At 33.5% G+C, this 7383-nt stretch overlaps 1 long non-coding RNA gene across 1 annotated transcript; it reads right to left on the bottom strand.

Annotated features, from left to right (window-relative positions):
- Positions 1-4018: 4018 nt before the first annotated feature.
- Positions 4019-6709, bottom strand: LOC140014288 (uncharacterized). Its single transcript, XR_011821011.1, has 2 exons — positions 6509-6709; positions 4019-4320 (listed from the first exon to the last, which is right to left on the bottom strand). It is a non-coding gene; the product is annotated as an uncharacterized lncRNA (long non-coding RNA).
- Between the last annotated feature and the right edge of the window lie 674 nt (positions 6710-7383).

Here is a 7383-nt window from a genome sequence, read left to right on the forward strand (position 1 = left end):
AAGACAGTAGCTGATAGACCCTTAATCATAAGTCAATTTTAAAATTTCGAAGCGATAAAACTTGCTTTTTTTTTTTTAATGTGACTAAGGAGGAGGTAATTATCAATGGGTCTACCAAATCAACGTAATTTGGGGATGTTTTAATTCTAAACTTGTTAATGTTCATTAAATAATATAATTGCTACTTGATCATTCTAATTTCTTTGTCTTCTCTTGTTAAATATATTTGAAACATCAAATATATATGAATATACATTTATTAATATTAACATATGCTTAAGTTATTTACATACAATATTTAAATATTTAAATAATTTTTATTTATGACGTTATCTGATTTAACCCCGATCGAACCCATTAACCCCTGACTCCTGAATTTGACCGAGTTGATACTCAGTCCAAGTCTAAAAACATAGTTTTTCATGTGTTGACATCCACATGATGGCATCTATTTGTGGGATTACATGGCGTTAAAAACAATTGAAGGTTTCCTATAGTTATTGATCCAATTGAATTAGTGAGGAGAAAATGTATTAGTTGGTCTTGTGTGGACTTTGGAGCAAAATATTGAATTTTACCCTTTTATGCATTCACACATACACACACATTTATTTATAAACACACTAGCCTCTCTCTTTTACCCTTTTATGCCTGCTGGCACGTACACATGCACATAAACATGTTCGCATGAGTATTGAGTACGCAAAGAGAGAGATTGGTATATACTATTGCTTTGTATAAGGCATGAGAGTGGGAAGGGACAACTTTTAGCAAACGCAAAAGAATTGTTATGTTTCTAAAGATTGTAGCCTTTGTGTGTAGAAAAAAAAAAAAAAAAAAAAGGCCTTTTTGTGTAGAATTAGTACTTGTAATTGACTTGAACTATTGATGCCAGTTAAGTACCTATCCATTCGCTATTGACATTCGGAAATTAGTTTACAATTATCCCTTTTTCCTCAAAACAAAAAATTCCTACATGAAAATCTTTTGAAAGTTACAAACAAGTGCATAATGTCTTATACGAAGTATGGATACTAAACTATTGAACAACAGGTAATCTGTCTAGCTTATTTACAATAATAGTTAGACTTACAAACCTTTTGCTTTGGTATGAAAGCAATTCTTGATTATTTTGTGTCGTCAACTTGGCAGATTATAACCAATGGAGCTTACAAGAGTGTGGAGCATCGAGCAATTGTAAACTCACAAAAGGAAAGACTTTCTATTGCTACGTTTACTTTCCCAAAATTGGATGGTGATCTAGGTCCAGCACCAAGTCTCATCACCCCTGAAAATCCAGCAAAGTTTAGCAGAGTCCTCATGGTGGACTATTTGAAAAGTCTATATTCTCGTGAATTAGATGGGAAATCATATATCGATACCATGCGAATTTAAGCGAAGATAATGTCTACTATGTTGTAGGTGTGAATGAAAGATGTGGTTATGTATATGCTCCTTAAAAAAACTGTTGTTTGGTGGTTATCTGATCTTTGTTGGATAAAATAACTAATCACTGTCATAAAAAATAATTATCAATTTGTTGGAGTCTCTCTAAGCAAGATCTTGTTTGCCTATTCGTTTTTTCTCTTTTAGTTTCTTTTTCCTCTGTTAATTATCCAAAGACATATTAGTTCAATTTTCCAGTCTAATGGCTTCATTTCTTTGCACACAATAAAATACTAGTTGGTTTCCTCCGAGTCATTTCCCAAGAAATGAGAGCCCTTTCCAATCTGATGCTACCTAACGGCCAAACTTTTTTTTTTTTTTTTGTTTGAGCAAATAATAAGGATTTTATTTGATTATTGTGTTCAAGCTTGTACACATGGGCAATCATCCCTCATCATACTACTATAGTTACAGTATTCAAAACAACTAATCTATCAAGCATTTCCAGTCCACTCCCCATTCCAATGTAGGGAATCTTTTCTTACATAGCAACCATAAAATAAATGCAGATCTCGGCACAAATCCTTTTCCCCAAACTAGTTTTGCCCAAGTCATCTTCTCTCTTGGGACACTAAGAAGCTTTATGGCAGCTTTTGTATGGAATACACCAGATAATCTGATCCTCAACCCCACCAAAGGCTCAAAACACGCAAGTGTAACTTCCTTTAGCCTCCTCACTACAGCTGTTTCTTTCCTGCCTACCATCCACTATAATTTCTGATACAGAAACATTTGGTTTGCATCCAAAACTGTAAAGTAAGTTGCCTGTTAAGTGTCTATACAATGGCCCAAGGGGATGCCATGCATCAAACCAGAAATTGGTGTTAGTCCCATTCTCAACAATGTGTCTAATAAGAGGTTGAGCCCAAACCTAGGATGGTTCATTTGAAACTAGGGGTGGCAATTTTCGACACGACCTGAAAACACGACACGAACCTAACACGAAATTAATGGGTTTGGGTTGAGGTTTCGAGAGTTCGGGTCGAACCCGATGAACCCGAAAAGAAAACAGGTCAATTTCGGGTCAACCCGTGGTGACCTGATATGACCCGATGTGACCCGTTTATGAATTAAAACTAATTTAATAAACATAAAAATTATTTTATCTAACTAAACTAAATCATTTTTTTTCCAAAGGCATTAATTACTTAATCCTAAATGAATTTATTTAACTTGTGTGAAGTTAAAATTATTATATTTGGACAAATAATATATTATGTTATTTTTTACTTTTATGCTGTTTTATTTTATTTTATATTTGGTTTGGGATAAAACACTTTTATGGTGTTTAATTTATTTTAGATTTGGTTTGAAATTATTTATTTAAATTTTTATTACTTGACGATGTAATTAATTTTGTGAAAAATTGATTTTATTAGAAATTACAGTGATAAATTAATAAATTAAAATTAAGTTTCGGGTCATTTCGGGTCGACCCGCCAACCCGTCAACCTATGACAAAAACACTAGCCTGATTCGTGAAAGGAGTTAGCTATGACAAAAACACTAGCCTTCTCATAAAACAAATCAGAAAAGTTGTGTGTTTATATATATATATATAAAGTAAATTTTCTGATTTGTTTTATGACAAGGTCAGTATTTTTGTTATAGCTTATTCCTTTGATGAATCATGTGCAACACAATCCATATTCACATACATACATATATATATATATATATATATGTGTGTGTGTGTGTGTGTGTGTGTGTGTGAGGAGATGTACATTTTTCAACCTAAACCTCTGAATGAGCCTTTCAGCTCCCCATTTGTTTTTCTCAGATTTTAAGTTATTTAATTGATCAAAATATCATTAATGCTTTTTGTTTGGATTGAAGCTAAAACATTGTTTTATTAGTTAAGTTTAGTTTCTAAAAGCAGAATAGTCCAAATGTGACATATCAAAAATAGCAAAGAGTGCCAATAATTGTGAAATGCAAATTTCGATTTTTTTAATTAAGCTTACCAAAGTAGCATATGATCAAGTTTGACGTTGGTTAATCAACCAAAAATTAGAACAAACAATTAAACGTAATGAACATAATATTAAGGAAATTTTCCAAAATTCCTTTAGTCTTTTATTAACCTTAACAAAAGTAAGTATGTTTGTCCAAGAATTATAACATATCAATAAGGAAATATCTTTCAAATATCTAACTATATAAAGTGTGATTTGAATCTGTGGTGCTAAAATTTTGTGTCATCTTTTACATTATCTTTAAAATTTTCAAAATGTAAAACCAATTTTTAGTAAAATAACTTTTATAGCTAAATATGAGTTATATTATTTAAACACATGATACATATAAAGCGTGCCTTGATCACGAATTGATATCAATTGCAAAAGATAGGGTCAGAACTGATTATTGTGTAACATAGGCAACCAAATCAATTTGAAACCCAAATTTAATGAATTAAAATGTCCATTTATGGAGCATGTATGAACGCAGGGCAGGGACTGTTGATATCCTGAATAGTGTAACATTTTTAAACGGTTTGTAATACTATATTAACTTCTTGTACATTCTTATAATAGATGTGTGATATTCTGTTACTGTTTATGTGGATTCTATATGTAATAATTGTGTTTCTGCTATTAAATTTTACAAATAATTCATATCAAGTTATACTTTATTTAAAAAATATTACATTATTTTAAACGGTTATTACTCGCAACCCCGTATCTGAGTATGTGTGTCTCCAAGGTCTTTCCCACAAGAACCCAAGGAATTTTCACGCTGTCAAGGTTTTGGTTGACAAGTGGACATTGCTAGTTGCCACAATACCACCCATCCAGCACGTCCACAAGTTTTTTTTCCATGAAAACTTCAAGCCGCCACCGTCTTCGTCCTCGTTTTATCACCTTAATAGAGTTTCTGCAAGCACAGAAAGAAACTCTATAAAGTGATGGTTTCATAACTTACGTAAATAAAACCACCCATCTGAGCTCTCTTTATCAGATAAACAGTTACCAAAAAATTCCAATGGATCATCTTCTTGATATTTCATCATCTTTACTGCTACTGTTACTATTCAATTCTATTGTTGTCAGCAGCCAATTCCCATTTGGCAGCAGCAAACAAGCTTGTGATTATTCAAATGTCACCCGTATAGAAAGTGAACGACGTGCATGCCCTTCTTCAATTCATACACCACCCATTATTTATGCCAATTGGTAGAACTTAATAAAATAGAGGCAAAAGATTATATAACCTGCTCACTAATTTTGGTGGTTTCATTACATTTTAGGGTTAACAGCATGAGATTATAGTATCTCGAAATGATTCTGTATAGGACATTTTTTGGTTATTTAGAACATTATTTTTCATAAGCTTTTGGAGTTCTCTCGGGGTTTAGGTTTGTAAAAATTGACGTAAGCTCTTTGGGCTTCGGAAGAAAAAAAAGAACATTATTTTTCATAGCTATTTGCCTTCACTTTCATCACTAATGACGAATTATTAATTTCCTAGTTGACTTTAGGGATACAGCTTAGGTAGTTTCTCATTTAGAAACGTGCTCTTTTTTGTTTATTTTATTAAAAAAACGTGCTTGTTCTTTTATATAATGTCAAGTACATTAGCTTCCTTAGTCTTCACGTTGTTGAGTTGAATTGAATGCTGATGAATCAATCTTGCATGACTTGGTCAAGAGAGACACAGTTGAAGACTTGGACCACTAATTGATCTAGTCGTGTAGTCGTAATTGTAAGAAGCTTCCATCTGGTCGTGGCTTGACTTGAAGAAAAATAAGCAAGAAAGCTTCTACCTATATTACAAATTGTTTCAATTATTCAACAACTTCGATTTGTTTATTAAAGTTAAATTAGTTGTAAATAAAATTTATCCACATATTCTGACGGCAAGTAGCATTTTAAAACCTGAAGAAATTGTCTAATTTCTTGCACTAGTTTATGTTCCCCCTTTTTTTTTTTGGAGGAAACACTTTTTTATGATCCCTGAATTCCCAACACTTGAAAAATTCTTCATAGTTATGTTAGTCAAAAGGTAAAAGCCACGTGTGACTGAGGGAAAATCATAGCATGCCCTTTGTTTTTACCTATTTTCCCAACCACTTATAATTTCATTATTTCCCTCAATCAATCCCAAAGTCATACGCAATATAAATTCATTACAACAGCTGTTCAATAGGCTCAAAGTCATTCAAGTACAAGATTTAGCTAGGAAAATGACCGGAAATGAGCTTTAAGCTAGGAAACCAAAAAGGCAGATTCACCGCTACTTAGCGTATCGGACCTAACTGAAACTACGCTTATTGGATTGAAGTATAAGTTATACCGTTTCGAAACTAAGATAGAGGGTTATAACTTTGATGAAGACCACTTAGTCTAGTTTTCATCCTAACTAGGTCAAAGGTACCAAAACAACTCCAGATTTTCCAGTTCGAAACTCACTGTGAAATTCCACTAGCAGTCCTGATTCATTCAAGCATATCTCAGCACACACAACTCCGATTCAGGTAATTCCAAAGTCATTTGAAAGCTAAGATACAAGGCTATAATTCTTAAGAAGACATCAACAACCAAATCAGTAGTATTCCCGGTCAAACTAACCAATTACAGAAGCTGATTATCAGTTTCGGACAGAAACAGGGAAGCAAGGGTATTTCTGTTTTTTCACAGGCTACGTTACTCTGATTGGGCTAAAATTTTGCAGGCAACTAGAAAACATTATTCTCTACAACTTTCATGTTTTGTGCTAAGCCTAATTAGGCCTCTAACATCAATAACTGGAACCGGGTAGAACTGAAGTTTGAATTTCCAGAAATCTGAAATTTGGGCTATTAGTGCATACCACTACTTTTCTTGCTTCATCCTTTCATTGTTTTCCTCTTAACCAACATACCAAGTGTTAACTCTAACTAAAACCATGAATCAAAGCTTTAACAATTAATCAAACACATGGTAGGCCACTTAACCAACCCAACTATCACTTCACTAATTCAAGAGATTTAGCCATAGGAAGCGTCCGTACAACTTCTAGTTTACCCTCAAACCTTTAAATACTTAATATAACACCATAAAAGCAAGGATTAAAGATCACATACCTCTCTTACAAGTTGATTAAGCCACCCAAAACAACCACCAACCAAAAGCTTCAAGGCTTGAAGATCACACACTAGAGTTGGATGGATTTCACTCACTAACTCACTCCTTCACTTTTGATTTTTTTTTTCCTAAGATTAAACTAGGAGTAAAAAGCAAGAAAATGGAGTTTCTTCTTCTCCTTTCCTGCTCCAAGATGGCCGGCCAGCTTATGAAGGAAATGGAGCAAAAAAAAAATGGTTTTAATTCATCAAATTCTTTGGTCAAATAAGTTACATGGTTGGTGTCTTGCCACTTGGCACCATCTTTGCCATTCTCTCACTAATCTTTGCCAAATCATGTTCTTATCCTCCAATTCTTTCCCTTATCTTACTAACACCTAGTAAATTAATTCCTGTATACAAAACTTAACCTAATTGGCCGAATTTTATCGAACTTACCGCACTAGTGGGTCCCACATCCGATATACACTCTTAAAATCTTATAAACTAACTTATACTCGAAAAAAATGATTTCAAAACCATCTTTACTCAAAAAAATTATTTTCACAATTTTTTGAATAAATAAAATGCGAAAAAGCGTGCAATTAAAAGAAAATAAAACCTAACAATTAAGAAAATTACGGGTTCTCACACTCTCTCCCCCTTAAAGAAATTTCGTCCTCGAAATTTTCTTATCAACGGAATCTTTCAAAATCTAAGGTACCCAATGGATCGTACCTTCTACGTCCTCTGACGAGTCAGGAACTTGATGGTGCTCTAAAGAATATACCCGAGCCGGTACCTTCAATCCAGTCCCTTCCTTTTCCGACTGTCCAGGGTTAGTCTTAGTTGGTTGCGGAGTCCCTTTTCCTTTTCGCAATCGAACTGGGCAGTCA

Source organism: Coffea arabica, chromosome 9c (genome assembly GCF_036785885.1).
Source record: "Coffea arabica cultivar ET-39 chromosome 9c, Coffea Arabica ET-39 HiFi, whole genome shotgun sequence".
NCBI lineage: Eukaryota > Viridiplantae > Streptophyta > Magnoliopsida > Gentianales > Rubiaceae > Coffea > Coffea arabica.